Here is a 16,828-nt window from a genome sequence, read left to right as displayed (position 1 = left end):
GCCCTGTAGTAAGTTTGAATGGAGCCCGAGCTGTCAGTCACCCTGTGGTATTGGGCGGGTCCGGTAACCTACAAGCTGCTTGTTTACACTGGGGAATGGCCCATTTGAATCAGCCAATCATCGGACGGCAAGCACAATGGGTTGTTTACACACATCCATTCACTGAAATTGACTCTACTACGTGATGTCTCCATGTATGAATGGAGGAAGTTAAAAGCCCTTCTCTTGTGCATTTGGACTTTTCGGTCTGAAATTGCGCACGGACCTTTTCGGCGTGAAAACAGCAGGGCCTCCCAGGGTATAAAGATTAAGCCCAGGAAGTCCTCTGCCCCCTTTTTTGTCTCTTTTACTCTTTGGACTGCAGGTGAGCAAGGCTTCTGACCCACTAGCAAGACAATCTAGGGAGAAGTAAAGGGGTGGTAATTTAAGGGAAATGTTGCTAAGATTGTAAGGTTAACATTGTAGCCATTTATCCCTCGTTTTTGCTGTCTGCCTTCCCCTGTTAAGCAATTTTACCATGATTACTTTGATCGTGTGGTGTAGTTTCTTTAGTTTCAATTAAATTTGACTTTCTTGCATCCAGACCATTTGTCCGTTTTTAATATATCATTAATTATAAGTTCCTCCAGTCAGAACTGGAGGGGGGGGGGGGTTAGCGATTCGAAACTGTTGATTGGAATTGGCCACAGTGCAGTGGCAAAGGCTGCCTGACCAGGTAAATTACCGTAAACCAGGTAAAGGATGCTCACCTACACCACTGACATTAGACTGATTGGCCTGTAGTTACCAGGTTTATCCCTCTTCCCCTTTTTTTAAACAGGGTGTAACATTTGCAATCCTCCAGTCCTCTGGCACCACTCCCATATATCTGAGGGAGATTGAAAGATTGTGGTCGGAGCTTCTGCTATCTCCACCCTAGCTTCCCTCTGGAATCTAGGATGCATCCACCTGGACTGGATGACTTGCTAACTTTGAGTGATGACAACCTATTTAGCACCTCCTTTCTATCCAGTTTTATCCAATTTCTCTACTCCCCTCGCCTCTAATGCGACATTAACTTCATCCTCTTCTTTTGTGAAGACAGATGCTAAGTACTCATTCAGTACCTCAGCCAAGCCCTCTGCCTCCGTATGATGAGCTCTTATTTGGTCCCTAATCGGCCCCACCATTCCTTTAACTATCCTTTTACTATTCATACGTTTGTAAAAGATTTTTGGGTTCCCTTTTACATTACCCACTAATCATTTCTTGTACTCTCTCCCTTGTGCCAGCTGTGGCTCAGTGGGTAGCACACTTGCTCTCTGCGTCAGAAGGTAGTGGGTTTTAGTCCCACTCCAGGGACTTGAGCACATAAAGCAAGGTTAACACTCCAGTGCAGTGCTGAGGGAGTACTCCACTGTTTCTGATGAGACTTTAAACTGAGGCCCCGTCTGCTCCCTCAGGTGGATGTAAAAGATCCCATGGCACTCTTTTGAAGAAGAGTAGGGGAGTTATCCCCAGTGTCCTGGCCAGTATTTATCCCTCAACCAACATAACAAAAACAGATTACCTGGTTATTATCACAATGCTGTTTGTGGGAGCTTGCTGTGCACAAACTGGCTGCTGTGTTCCCCACATTACAACAATGACTCCACTTCAAAAGTACTTCATTGGCTGTAAAGAGCTTTGAGATGTCTGGTGGTCGTGAAAGGCGCTATATCAATGCAAGTCTTTCTTTCATATATCCTTTTTCAATTTCCCCCCACTCTCTGTATTCTCCTGGTTTTTGACTGTATTCTGTACCTCACATTTGTCGTAAACCTCCTTTTTCTGTTTTATTCTAACGTCTACATCCTTTGTCATCCAGGGAGCTTGAGCTTTGGTCGCCCCACCTTTCCTCCTTATGGGAATATGCTTGGTTTGTACCTGGTGTCAAATTTTGTTTTATAATGCTCCCGTGAAGCACGTTGGGACATTTTACTACATTAAATACGTTCTATAAATACAAGTTGTTGTTATTGTCTGAAACTAACACATTCCACAGAGGAAAAATAACAGTATTTTTACTCCCAAATATTAAATATTTTGTTCCACGAGATTTATTTGCTTTTATTGATGAATTTAAAAAGTCTCTATTAAAACCTGAGTCAGTGTGTTGTGAGACAAAGAGCCTTGTGTCCAATGCGGGGAATAAAGGCCCACAGCCTCCCCGGGCCCTGAACAAGGGACTGGAGAAACTTGCTGCCCTGCGGATCAGACAATCAGCCGGCGCTAGTGCCGCCCCTCGGGCTCCTCGATTGGTTGGAGGACCCGCCGCCGGCTCGCTCCTCCAGCCCCGCCCCACTCACTCCCTATTGTTTGGAAGCTCCCGTCAATCACCCGGGCAGTGCGAGCTGAGCATGCGCGGACCTTGGCAGCTGCCGCTGACACATCAGGTGAGAGAGCTCAGGGAGCGGGTTAATGAACCCCAGGGGAGGCTGCGAGATTCTCAGCAGCTCAGCTCTGCTAGGTGCTGTGTGAACGGGCTGCTCCACACCCCGGCTGCTCACGGGGAATGTCAGTGCGGAGGGCCCAGTACAGAAGACCCAGGGTGGAAGACCCAGAGGAGAGCGTCCTAGGCGGGGGGCCCAGCACGGAGGACCCCAGGCAGGGGGCCCAGCACGGAGGACCCCAGGTGGGGGGCCCAGCACGGAGGACCCCAGGCAGGAGGCCCAGCACGGAGGACCCCAGGCGGGGGGCCCAGCATGGAGGACCCCAGGCGGGGGGCCCAGGGCGGAGTGGCTGGTCAACAGAAGCGGAGTCGGGAGATGCTGTGGGTGAGCATGCTGCACGGTTTGTAAAGTTGAAGAACGGTCTCCGGCCCGATTGAGTTCCAGCGGCCCCGCCTGTGCATCGTCTGGTGGCAGCTGTGAGGCTTTGTTTCGGTGATGGGATCGGGTTTGTGCGCTGCCATTTTGGTGGAGGAAAGACAGACTGGTCCTATCTATAGTCTGGTGCTTGAACAGCCATAAGATGGGAAAAGAGAACGGGATACAAGTGAAAAAGGAAAATAAAAGACAAAACAAGGTGTATCGGCAAGGAATAACCAATGTCTTGATGGCTGGGTCCTGTGAGTGACAACAGCAAGAAGAAGGAAATTTGAGTACTCGTTTTCCTCTTTTACGGGAGTTGAGAAAGTGGTCGGCTTCTTTTCTGTGGAAAGGTTGAAGACTGTGGATAAGGATTATGACATTATATGGTTGGATAACATCAAGTGAAGACTAGGAGTTATTAGAGTGCCAATAGGACTGGCGTTGAACTGGTATTACTTGTTTTTTGAAGAAGTTTCGGGTTCTGGTTAAAAGTAGTTTACTTGAAGTCTTAAGTGATTTTTTGATATGGTTGTAGGACTTTGTATATTGTGGTGTTATTTAGTGTTAAAGCCTTCCTTAATCGAACGAACGCTCTAGTGAACGCACGCATGCGGATACAAATATATGCACACACGCACGCACACACAATGGAACTTACGTTCGACCGAATGAAGGGCCCTCACTCCCCAGGATGAAGGCCCACTTGGTGAGCGTGAAGCCTGCCGGATGGATGAATGAACGCACGCAAGCATGCAGATAGAAATGGCACACATGTACACAGTCATGCACAATGGAACGTACACTTGAGCGAACGAACGGACGAATGGAGGAATGAATGATTGAACGATGCCAGTTGGACTGGTGTGTATGGATTCTTGGTTTATTAAATAGTTGTAGTTTGTACTGTAAATATTATTGATTTACCTGTAAAATTTATTGTTGTGTTTATATTGTTGACCACAATTGGTCAATGAATGTAATGGATTTACTATGTAACTGATGAGTTGTATAAGTACTGTTGTACTTGAATGTTAAAATTTTAAAAAGGACAACAGGTTATACCAAGCAAAAATAACGAGTTACTAGATTGCCAGTAGGACTGGGATGTATTGTTTTTTACTATGGGTACCTGTATTGTTGACATTGTTTTTGTCTGGAAAAATGTATTATTGTATTTGTACTGTTAATCTTAAAGCTGTTTTTTTTAAGGCTTAGCCTTATTGTGGTTAATGAATGTAATGGATTTATCATGTAATTGATGAGTTGTAACAAGTACTACCAGATTTAAATAAAAGAGAAAAAATAAACCCCGGGATCCCTGATAGCCAGCCAGGAATCTTGTGCTCAATGGACAATTAATGGATATGAGGTGCCTCTTTAGAGAGAGACAAAGAGAGAGAGAAAGGGGGGTGGGAAGGAGGGAGGCCGCAGGGGCTGGGTCTCCACTCAAGATGGTGGGTGGGTGCTCGCAGGGGTGCACTCTGTGAAAAATAAGTCTCTTTTGATGGTCTTCTTGTGGGGGGAGTAGATGTCTTCACCTGGGAAAATAAAGCTGGAGATGCCCAGGCTCAGTCCACTACCAGGTCTTAATGATGTGATAATTAAATGATGACTTCACCTGGGCAGCTCCAGCTGTCCCAGGTCAAGCAATAGGGAGGGGTGTTTGCTGGTGGTGTGTGTGGCCTAGTTTTTACAAGAGCCACACACTCACACACACCCCTAGATGTTTTCTTCTCCTTCTTCTTTCCTCCTCCCCACTTAAATACAAAGGCCTAGAATTTCACTATCGCCGCACCAGGTGTTTAGCGCCCGAAATTTAGCGCTCGCCCGGATTCCCGTAGCGCCCGCCTGAAATTCAGTTGCAGCGCCCCAAGAGGGAGGCGGGCGCTATTGCAGGGTTTGGCCGCCTCACTTGGGGCGCTGAAAGTCAGTTTCAGGCGTCCAGCTGCCGCTGCGCCACCCGATGCGGTGCGGCAGGCTGGGGTACTGCAGGCCTCCTCCTTCTCTTAAGGAGGAGCTGCCTGCAGCCGTGAGATCACCGCTGGATTCCCCCGGCAAATGAGCCCGGCACCACGGAGAAGTGCCGGGCTCGCGGGGGTCAGACACCAATGCCGCGGGGGGGGTGGCGTGGGAGTCCGGGGAGGAAGGAGCGGCCAAGCGGCCGCCGGTAAAGCGGACGGCCGCACCTCCACCTTTATGCCCCGGCCTCTCAGAGCTGCAAGGCCCCGTTTTACAAACGCTCCTTGCGCCCGCTACGGGTGAGGCGGCGGCAAGTGAATTTGGGCGTTGGGCCGGCATCGCGTTGAAACCGGGGCGCTGCGCACACCGATGACGTCATCGGTGCCGGCGCAGCGCTACCGGCTAATGCCACCATTTGCGCTACACTGAATTCCAGGCTACCAACAGCGCCGGCGCTAAAGACCTCTTTAGGCGCTAAGTGGGTGCTAACACCACTGAATTTCTAGGCCAATGTCTTTATGAGAGTGCACCATGAAACACCCACCTGTAGAAGTTTTCCAACGGCTCTCCCTCCTTCTGAACAGATGTAGGATGTTCGTTTTTCTCACCTCTCTCCCTCTCCTGTAATGGAGACCAGTTGGGGAAACAGTGATGGAATGGCTTCCCTTTGTTGTTAGCTCTGATCTGGTCTCCTGGTCTCTCCTCTCCTCTGGCACCCCAATAGTAGCTGCAGCAGCAACAGATATGGTCTCTCCTCCTGGACACAGAGTGAGAGACCTCACCTGTCCTGTCCTGTCCTCTCCTCTCTCCTCTCTTCTGGCACAGCAGCAGCACAAGATTCCTGGCTGGCTATCAGGGATCCCAAGGTTCATTTTTTCTCTTTTATTTAAATCTGGTAGTACTTGTTACAACTCATCAATTACATAATAAATCCATTACATTCATTAACCACAATAAGGCTAAGCCTTAAAAAAACAGCTTTAAGATTAACAGTACGAATACAATAATAAATTTTTCCAGACAAAACCAATGTCAACAATACAGGTACCCGTAGTTAAAAACAATACATACCAGTCCTACTGGCAATCTAGTAACTCGTCATTTTTGCTTGGTATAACCTGTTGTCCTTTTTAAAATTTTAACATTCAAGTACAACAGTACTTATACAACTCATCAGCTACACAGTCAATCCATTACATTCATTGACCAATTATGGTCAACAATATAAATACAACAATAAATTTTACAGGTAAATCAATAATGTTTACAGTACAAACTGCAACTATTTAATAAACCAAGAATCCGTACACACCAGTCCAACTGGCATCGTTCAATCATTCATTCCTCCATTCGTCCGTTCGTTCGCTCAAGCGTAAGTTCCATTGTGCATGACTTTGTACATGTGTACCATTTCTATCTGCGTGCATGCGTGCGTTTGTTCATCTGTCTGGCAGGCTTCACGCTCACGAAGCGGGCCTTCATCCTGGGGAGTGAGGGCCCTTCATTCGATCGAACGTAAGTTCCATTGTGTATGTGTGCGTATCATTTGTCTACCTGTGTGCATGCGTGCGTTCGTTTATCCGTCCGGCAGGCCTCACACTCACCGAGTGACTCCCGTCCTGGGAAGCGGGCCCTTCATTCAGTCGAATGTAAGTTCCATTGTGTATGCGTGCGTATCATTTGTCTACCTGTGTGCATGCGTGTGTTCGTTCATCCGTCCGGCAGGCCTCACACTCACCGAGTGACTCCCGTCCTGGGGAGCGGGCCCTTCATTCGTTCGAACGTAAGTTCCATTGTGTATGCGTGCATGTGTGCATATATTTGTATCCGCATGCGTGCGTTCACTAGAGCATTCATTCATTCGATTAAGGAAGGCTTTAACACTAAATAACACCACAATATACAAAGTCCTACAACCATATCAAAAAATCACTTAAGACTTCAAGTAAACTACTTTTAACCAGAACCCGAAGCTTCTTCAAAAAACAAGTAATACCAGTTCAACGCCAGTCCTATTGGCACTCTAATAACTCCTCGCCTTCACTTGATGTTATCCAACCATATAATGTCATAATCCTTATCCACAGTCTTCAACCTTTCCACAGAAAAGAAGCCGACCACTTTCTCAAATCCCGTAAAAGAGGAAAACGAGTACTCAAATTTCCTTCTTCTTGCTGTTGTCACTCACAGGACCCAGCCATCAAGACATTGGTTATTCCTTGCCGATATACCTTGTTTTGTCTTTTATTTTCCTTTTTTCCTTTCACTTGTATCCCGTTCTCTTTTCCCATCTTATGGCTGTTCAAGCACCAGACTATAGATAGGAACAGTCTGTCTTTCCTCCACCAAAATGGCAGCGCACAAACCCGATCCCATCACCGAAACAAAGCCTCACAGCTGCCACCAGACGAAGCACAGGCGGGGCCGCTGGAACTCATTCGGGCCGGAGACCATTCTTCAACTTTAGAAACCGTGCAGCATGCTCACCCACAGCATCTCCCGACTCCGCTTCTGTCGACCAGCCGCTCAGCCCTGGGCCCCCGCCTGGGGTCCTCCGCCCTGGGCCCCCCGCCTGGGGTCCTCCGTGCTGGGCCCCCCGCCTGGGGTCCTCCGTGCTGGGCCTCCCACCTGGGGTCCTCCGCCCTGGGCCCCCCGCCTGGGGCCCTCCATGCTGGGCCTCCCACCTGGGGTCCTCCGCCCTGGGCCTCTCGCCTGGGACACTCTCCTCTGGGTCCTCCGTACTGGGCCCCCCGCCTGGGGTCCTCCGTGCTGGGCCCCCCGCCTGGGGTCCTCCGTGCTGGGCCTCCCACCTGGGGTCCTCCGCCCTGGGCCTCTCGCCTGGGACACTCTCCTCTGGGTCCTCCGTACTGGGCCTCCTGCCTGGGGTCCTCCATGCTGGGCCTCCCGCCTAGGGTCCTCCGTGCTGGGCCCCCCACCTAGGGTCCTCCGTGCTGGGCCTGCCGCCTAGGACACTCTCCTCTGGTCCTTCCACCCTGGGCCTTCTACACTGGGCCCTCCGCACTGACATTCCCCGTGAGCAGCCGGGGTGTGGAGCAGCCCATTCACACAGCACCGAGCAGAGCTGAGCTGCTGAGAATCTTGCAGCCTCCCCTGGGGTTCATTAACCCGCTCCCTGAGCTCTCTCACCTGATGTGTCAGCGGCAGCTGCCAAGGTCCGCGCATGCTCAGCTCACACTGCCCGGGTGATTGACGGGAGCTTCCGACCAATAGGGAGTTAGCGGGGCAGGGCTGGAGGAATGAGCCAGCGGCGGGTCCTCCAAATAATCGGGGAGCCCGAGGGGCGGGACTAGCGGCACCCAGTGGGCGGGGCTGGAGGAGCGAGCCAGTGGCGGGCCCTCCAACCAATCGGGGAGCCTGAGGGGCGGGACTAGCGCCGGCTGATTGTCTTATCTGCAGAGCAGCGAGTTTCTCCAGTCCCTTGTTCAGGGCTCGGGGCCAGGGGAAGCTGTGGGCCTTTATTCCTCGCATTGGACACAAGTCTCTTTGTCTCACAACACACTGACTCAGGTTTTAGTGGAGACTTTTTAAATTCATCAATAAAAGCAGATAAATCTCGTGGAACAAAATATTTTATATTTGGGAGTAAAAAAACTGTTATTTTTCCTCTGTGGAATTTGTTAGTCTCAGACAATAACAACAACTTGTATTTATATAACGTATTTAAGGTAGTAAAATGTCCCAACATGCTTCACGGGAGTGTTATAAAACAAAATTTGACACCAGGTACAAACCAAGCATATTCCCATAAGGAGGAAAGATGGGGCGTCCAAAGCTCAAGCTCCCTGGATGACAACGGATATCGAGGTTAAAATAAAACAGAAAAAGGAGGTTTACGACAAATGTCAGGTACAGAATGCAGTCAAAAACCAGGAGAATACAGAGAGTGGGGGGAAATTGAAAAAGGATATATGAAAGAAAGACTTGCATTGATATAGCGCCTTTCATGACCACCAGACATCTCAAAGCTCTTTACAGCCAATGAAGTACTTTTGAAGTGGAGTCATTGTTGTAATGTGGGAAACACGGCAGCCAATTTGTGCTCAGCAAGCTCCCACAAACAGCATTGTGATAATAACCAGGTAATCTGTTTTTGTTATGTTGGTTGAGGAATAAATATTGGCCAGGACACCGGGGATAACTCCCCTACTCTTCTTCAAAAGAGTGCCGTGGGATCTTTTACATCCACCTGAGAGAGCAGACGGGGCCTCAGTTTAAAGTCTCATCAGAAACAGTGCAGCACTCCCTCAGCACTGCACTGTCAGCCTAGCTTTGATGGGCTCAATTCCCTGGAGTGGGACTAGAACTCACAACCTTCTGACTCAAGAGAGCAAGTGTGCTACCCACTGAGCCACAGCTGGCACAAGGGAGAGAATACAAGAAAAGATTAGTGGGTAATGTAAAAGGGAAACCAAAAATCTTTTATAAACATATGAAAAGTAAAAGGTAGTTAAAGGAATGGTGGGGCCGATTAGGGACCAAATAGGAGCTCATCATACGGAGGCAGAGGGCGTGGCTGAGGTACTGAATGAGTACTTAGCATCTGCCTTCACAAAAGAAGAGGATGAAGTTAATGTCGCAGTAGAGGATGGGGGAGTAGAGAAATTGGATAAAAATGGATAGAAAGGAGGTGCTAAATAGGTTGTCATCACTCAAAGTTAACAAGTCACCCAGTCCAGGTGGATGCATCCTAGATTGCAGAGGGAAGCTAGGGTGGAGATAGCAGAAGCTCCGACCACAATCTTTCAATCTCCCTCAGATATATGGGAGTGGTGCCAGAGGACTGGAGGATTGCAAATGTTACATCCTGTTTAAAAAAAGGGGAAGAGGGATAAACCTGGTAACTACAGGCCAATCAGTCTAATGTCAGTGGTGTAGGTGGGCATCCTTTACCTGGTTTACGGTAATTTACCTGGTCAGGCAGCCTTTGCCACTGCACTGTGGCCAATTCCAATCAGCGGTTTCAAATCGCTAAACCCCCCCCCCTCCAGTTCTGACTGGAGGAACTTATAATTAATGATATATTAAAAATGGACAAATGGTCTGGATGCAAGAAAGTCAAATTTAATTGAAACTAAAGAAACTACACCACACGATCAAAGTAACCATGGTAAAATTGCTTAACGGGGAAGGCAGACGGCAAAAACTAGGGATAAATGGCTACAATGTTAACCGCACAATCTTAGCAACATTTCCCTTAAATTACCACCCCTTTACTTCTCCCTAGATTATCTTGCTAGTGGGTCAGAAGCCTTGCTCACCTGCAGTCCAAAGAGTAAAAGAGACAAAAAAGGGGCAGAGTACTTCCTGGGCTTAATCTTTATACCCTGGGAGTCCCTGCTGTTTTCACGCCGAAAAGGTCCGTGCGCAATTTCGCGCCGAAAAGTCCGAATACACAAGAGAAGGGCTTTTAAGTTCCTCCATTCATACATGGAGACATCACGTAGTAGAGTCAACTTCAGTGAATGGATGTGTGTAAACAACCCATTGTGCTTGCTGTCCGATGATTGGCTGATTCAAACGAGCTACTCCCCAGTGTAGACAAGCAGCTTGTAGGTTACCGGACCCGCCCAATACCACAGGGTGACTGACAGCTCGGGCTCCATTCAAACTTACTACAGGGCAGCGCTGAGCTTTTCATATGCTAACAGCCTGTCTGTCCTTTTCTGCTGCCTTTTAAAATTCTGTTTCCATGAGGTCTTTCAGCCGTTTTTATGCCCTGGGCAATTTAAACAGTCCAAAACTCAAGAGTACATCTTTTAATAAAATGTACAATCTTAAAGTGTGCGATTTTCACAAAGTTCTTTGATTCCAGTGTCCAAGTGCTGCCTAGCTTACGAGCTTTTTAACGCAGCCTTTTGCGGTTCTGGGTATGTTTTAAAACATTGTCCAACCCAGAGACAATTTAAATCACACAAGTCTTCGTCCACGATGTGGATTAATATTTCCCAATCTTCGGGGGCTGAGGGGATTTTGTGACCCCTACATTCCTCCCTTGGATACTTACAACTTGCTTGTAGTATTCTCTTGAAGAAGTGAGCAAAATTTTCTGACCCCCCACAAACAGTCATCCCCTGTATTTACCTATAGCTAGCTATCACTTATTCCCCGACCCGTCTATTCCCCTCAAATCCGAGAAAAACCATGGTACGGTAGGCATCTACAGATACATCAATTACAAAATGTTACAATAAGGGGTGTCATACCCCTGCACCACTTGGTACATTATAACATATTACAAAATGTTGCATTCTTAGTTATACAATGTAATCAAAATGATCCCAAGCACGGAGAGGGTCCTACGCCTCTGCACCACTTGCAACTGTAAAACAAAATACAAAAATCTTCATTAAACATTTGAAACAAAACGCTGAAATAAACCCCAACCATCACGTGCCAATGATGGGTCGTGAAATTCGAGTGGGTATTGCTCCTCCCACCCGGGCAGTAAATGTTCCTTCCACCCCCCCTTTAATGGTCTTAAACTTTTAAAACATACAGAATGGATTTTACAGAACAGTCTGATCCACCAGCCCCGAGCCGTTCCCTTGTCCCTTTGTGGAGGCGGGGTACCCCTCATGTTTCACAGACCGAGACCGGGGAGTATAGGATTGTGACTCCCAGTCCCTCTCCCTCCCGTCTTCCCTCGACTGGCTGCAGAAAATGATGGGTGCCTGTGTGGCGGCTCTCACTGGCCCCACACTCAAACTTGGATCCCAGATCCGGCCACCCACTCATCCTTCCCAGCCACACTTACACTCCAACTTTACCCATGGGCCCTGGGTGAGTTCCTCCCTTCCCCGAACGCACCCACGTGACTCTTGGGTCTACCCCTCCCCTTTACAATCTTTCCCGGGCCACCACCACCCACTCCCGGGGAATGCGTCCCTATCTGACAAGGCGCCCGCACTTCCCCACCATGACTCCTCAATAGCGAGGTCTCCCGCAAGTGAAATTCGGTCAGGATAGTGCTGGGTTGGGGCCATGCCCCACCCAGCTGGGGCCATCTCTTCCACGTAGGATGAATAGGCAGGTTCCTCCGGACCCTGTCCGGTTTCTCCCAAAGGTCACTGCGGGATCTCCTCCTGGATTCGTCCAGTGGCGAGGTGATCCCTAACATGTATAACCACACCTTCATTCGATGCCCAGCTCGGGCTGAGCGAACAGGGCTGCTCCTTTGTCCACTCTCCTCCAAAAGAACTTAAAAGGACATGCAGCCAGTGTAGTGTATGTACTTTGAAGAAGGAACTATATTCTGCAGCCTTTATACTGCAGTACCAGTAGTGACCACCCCTGTATATAAGCCTTTGTAGTAACTTTGCATAGTTAGTTCCCATTTGTCTCCACTCAGTAAAGACCTGTTATAACCAACTCCTGCAGTCCGTGTCTCAATTACACACGGACATAATACTGGTGAGGAGCAGATCCGAACTTACCTACAGTCTGCACCACCTCATGGGGATCCATCCCTGAAGCGAAGTTGCCAGAGGTCGAGGCCAGAAGGAAGAAAGAGAAAAAAAACAAAGAGAAGAAACGGGCGTCGACCGTGGGCAACCGCCTCTGACAGGCTTGGTTATCCTGTCGATGGTGTTACAGCTAATCGGGCTGGTGGCAGGTAGTACACTGATCCTTCCTGGGCTGCGGCGGGCTAGAGCTCGATCGGGTGGCTTTTCAATGGGGCCGAGCAGCGTTGTCGGGAAGAGGAGAGAGGGTGGAGCACACAGGGCGTGGCTGGTACTACGAAGCCGGGCAGCGTACAGACCCGAGAAGAGGGAGGAAAGTGTCCTGTGGGTTGCTCCAACGACGGGGAAGATAAAAGAAATTAGAAGTGCAGAAAGCCGCGAGGAGCTGCAGTTTGCCACGGGAACCGCGGAGAGCGGCGTTAGCAGCAGCGCGGGGGGGAAGTGCACGAAGACCATAGGGCGTCACCATCAAGGCATAACATGCCAGCAACAGCGCTAGCAGCGGCGGAGAAGACGGAAAGCGCGGGAGGCGCCATTTTGTTAAATCGGGGAAGAAGGCAAAGCGCGGGAGGCGCCTTCTTAGATTTCCAAGATGCCGAAGACTGGCAATATCACTGCCTTCGATAATGCAATAGAAGACTGGACCACGTATGTGGAAAGAGTCACAGTATATTGCGAGGCAAACGAAGTAGCCGATGAGAAAAAGGCATCGGTACTACTAAACTTAATGGGCGCAAGAACGTACGGCCTATTGCGGAACCTGATTACTCCAGCCAAAGTGATGGCGAAGAGTTTTAACGAAATTGTTGATATCCTACAGGAACACCTAAATCGTACACTGCTGCTGATAGCAGAAAGATTTAAATTCCACAGGAGAAATCAGCATAAAGTTGAGAGCAATGCTGATTACCTTACGGAACTACGCAAGCTATCAAAGCACTGCCAGTTCGGAGCAGGACTGACAGATACTCTACGGGACAAATTTGTCTGTGGACTCCTCAGTGAAGGAACCCAGAAGAGGTTACTCTCAGAGAAAGAGCTGATGCTAGATAAGGCTTTCAGCGTGGCAGTATCGTACTGTGAGGACCGGGACTCGGTGAACCCAACTGCAGTAAGGCAAACTGAGGCAGAGGTTAGGTTGCAAAAACAAAGGTAAACTTTACTTGAAATAAACAAAATAACAACAGCACAGAATACAGGCTAGCAGGCCAGCAAGAGGTATCACAAGGCAGTGAAACTCAAGACTGAGCAATGAACATAAACTGAACACTGATGCACTATCAATTACTACAAAAGACTGGAAGTTGAGAGAGTAACAAACAGGCTTTTATTACCAAAGAACAGAGCATGCCTCTTGTGGTTGCCTGGTATCCAAAAGGGCCGGGGGCTGCCGAGCAGCCACCTTTATACCCAGCCATGAGGGTGGAGCCAGGGGCGGAGTCAGCTGAGGCATGCACAGACAAGTAAAACAATATGCAAGAGTGAACAACAGTACTAACAACCGTGGTTTACCACATTCACCCCTTGTTTAGAATTGAGTCCGGCGGGGTGAAGTGCACTAAAAATTCGTGTACTGAAGTCTATCAGGAGGCCTTGTAAGCCGTCCTGAGCGTCGCAGCAGCGGCGGTGATGGTACAGCATCCAACGTTGAACCCGGTATCTCGTTCAGAGGAGGTGTAGCCGGTGACGGGCCCTGGGGCTGCTGCATGCCGTCTACAGGGGTCAGAGCGCGGGTAATGGGAGGTAGCGATGGTGGTCTCTCAGAGGCACCCGAAGGTGCGAGGTCTCGTGCAGGGACTGTGTCCTGGGGGTAGGCATGAGTAGCGGTGGGTGGCGAAGAGGGTGTTTCAGGAGCACCCGCAGGCGCGAGGTCTCGAATGGAGACTGTGTCCTCCCGCCCGTCTGGGTACACCACGTAAGCATACTGTGGGTTGGCGTGGAGGAGGCTCACCCTCTCGACCAGGGGGTCCGCCTTATGGGTCCTCATGTGCTTCTGCAGTAGGACAGGTCCTGGAGAAGTCAGCCATGTTGGTAACGAAATCCCCGACGTGGACTTCCTGGGGAAGGAGAACAGTCTCTTGTGAGGAGTGGCATTGGTGGGTGTACAGAGCAGCGACCGAATGGAATGGAGTGCCGCAGGGAGGACCTCCTGCCAGCTGGAGGTCGGAAGGCCCTTAGATTTTAAGTTTAAAAGGACTGCCTTCCAGACTGTCGCATTATCCCTTTCCACCTGGCCGTTCCCCCGGGGGTTGTAGCTGGTGGTCCTGCTTGTAGCAATGCCTCTCACGAGCAGGTACTGCCGAAGTTCGTCGCTCATAAAAGATGAGCCCCTGTCGCTATGGATATAGCTAGGGAAACCGAACAATGCGAAGAGGTCATTCAGACATTTAATGACCGTGGTACTGGTCATGTCCGAGCAAGGGATGGCAAACGGGAAACGGGAGTACTCATCAATTATATTGAGGAAGTACACATTGCAGTCAGAGGAGGGGAGGGGCCCTTTAAAATCGATGCTCAGCCGCTCGAAGGGGCGCGTGGCTTTGATCAGGCTCGCTCTGTCTGGCCTATAAAAATGCGGCTTGCACTCGGCACAGATCTGGCAGTTCCTGGTCATGGTCCTGACCTCCTCGATGGAGTAGGGCAGGTTACGGGATTTGATAAAATGGAAGAACCTGGTGACCCCCGGGTGGCAGAGGTCATTGTGGAGGGTCTGTAGTCTATCAACCTGCGCGTTGGTGCACGTACCACGTGATAGGGCATCTGGGGGCTCATTGAGTTTCCCGGACCGGTACAAGATATCGTAATTGTAGGTGGAGAGTTCGATTCTCCACCTTAATATCTTGTCATTCTTGATTTTGCCCCGCTGCTTATTATGAAACATAAAAGCCACTGAACGCTGGTCAGTGAGCAGGGTAAACCGTTTTCCGGCCAGGTAATGCCGCCAATGTCGCACGGCTTCCACAATGGCCTGGGCCTCCTTTTCGACAGAGGAGTGTCGAATCTCGGGGCCCTGGAGGGTCCTTGAGAAAAAGGCCATGGGTCTCCCCGCCTGGTTAAGGGTTGCAGCCAGGGCAAAGTCGGATGCATCGCTCTCCACTTGAAAAGGGAGGGACTCATCCACAGCGTGCATTGTGGCCTTCGCAATATCGCTTTTTATGAGAGTGAAGGCTGCACAGGCCTCTGCTGTCAGGGGGAAGGAGGTGGACTTGATGAGGGGTCCGGCTTTATCCGCATAGTTGGGCACCCACTGAGCATAGTAAGAGAAAAACCCTAGGCATCTCTTCAGTGCTTTCTGGCAGTGGGGAAGGGGGAGCTCCATAAGAGGGTGCATTCTATCGGGGTCGGGGCCGATGACTCCGTTCTCCACTACGCAGCCAAGAATGGCGAGGCGCATGGTGCGAAACATACATTTGTATTTGTTGTATGTGAGATTCAGCCGCTGGGCCGTACGGAGGAATTTCTCTAGATTAACGTCGTGGTCCTGCTGGTCGTGGCCGCAGATGGTGACGTTATCTAGATATGGGAAAGTGGCCTGGAGCGCGTTCTGGTCAACCATCCGGTCCATCTCCTGTTGGAAGACAGAAACTCCATTGGTGACGCCGAAGGGAACTCTGAGAAAGTGATAGAGCCGACCGTCAGCTTCAAAAGCTGTGTACTGGCGGTCCTCAGCCCTGATGGGGAGCTGGTGGTATGCCGACTTCAGATCAATCGTTGAGAACACCCGGTATTGTGCTATCTAATTGACCATGTCAGATATGCGGGGGAGTGGGTACGCATCCAACTGGGTGTAGCGATTGATCGTCTGGCTGTAGTCAATAACTAGGCGCTGTTTTCCGCCAGTCTTCACCACCACCACTTGTGCTCGCCATGGGCTATTGCTGCTCTCGATAATCCCTTCCTTCAGGAGTCTCGCTACCTCGGATTTAATGAAACCCCTATCCCCGGCACTGTAACGCCTACTTTTGGTAGCGATGGGCTTACAGTCGCGGGTGAGGTTAGCAAACAAGGAGGGGTGGGAGACTTTAAGGGTGGAGAGGCGGCAAATGGCACGCGGCGGGCGATTTAAAAACTGCTGGCTGCAGACCGTGAGAGGGGGGAGGGGTCCACCGTACGCTAAAGTGACATTCTTAAGGTGGCACTGAAAATCCAACCCCAGTAGGACGGCAGCGCAGAGATCGGGCAGGGCCAGAAGTTTAAAATTTTTGTATTCAGTACCCCGCACTGAAAGAGTCACCATACAGTAGCCACCGACATCCGCTGACTGGGCTTTGGAAGCCATAGAGATGCGATGATGCGTCGGCAGGACCGGGAGAGAGTAACTGCACACCGTGTCGGGGTGTATAAAACTCTCCGTGCTCCCGCTGTCAAAAAGGCAGGTAGTGGCGCGGCCGTTTACCATAATGTCCATCATGGACCTGGACAGTTGATGCGTGAGAAATTGATCCAGCGTCACGGAAGCCAGTGTATGTTCAAGCGCGTCGATGCGGTCATCCGATGAGGCGGTGGTGGAGTCCGGGTCCCCCGTAACCGAAGTCGGAGGCGTCCAAGATGGCGGAC

At 50.0% G+C, this 16,828-nt stretch overlaps 1 long non-coding RNA gene across 1 annotated transcript in view; it reads right to left on the bottom strand.

Annotated features, from left to right (window-relative positions):
• Positions 1 to 9,850: 9,850 nt before the first annotated feature.
• LOC147094556 (uncharacterized) overlaps positions 9,851 to 16,828 on the bottom strand; it is a 35,670-nt gene continuing 28,692 nt past the window's right edge. The window contains exon 2 of the long non-coding RNA XR_015074623.1: positions 9,851 to 11,130. This is a non-coding gene — a long non-coding RNA (uncharacterized LOC147094556). The remainder of the gene's footprint in view (positions 11,131 to 16,828) is intronic.

This window comes from Somniosus microcephalus, unplaced genomic scaffold (assembly GCF_052327205.1).
Source record: "Somniosus microcephalus isolate GS21.2 unplaced genomic scaffold, FLI_Smic_1.0 unresolved_chr1, whole genome shotgun sequence".
NCBI classification, from domain to species: Eukaryota; Metazoa; Chordata; class Chondrichthyes; order Squaliformes; family Somniosidae; genus Somniosus; species Somniosus microcephalus.
The sequence above is the reverse complement of the archived record's forward strand: the minus strand, read 5'-3'. Positions and strand labels throughout refer to the sequence as shown.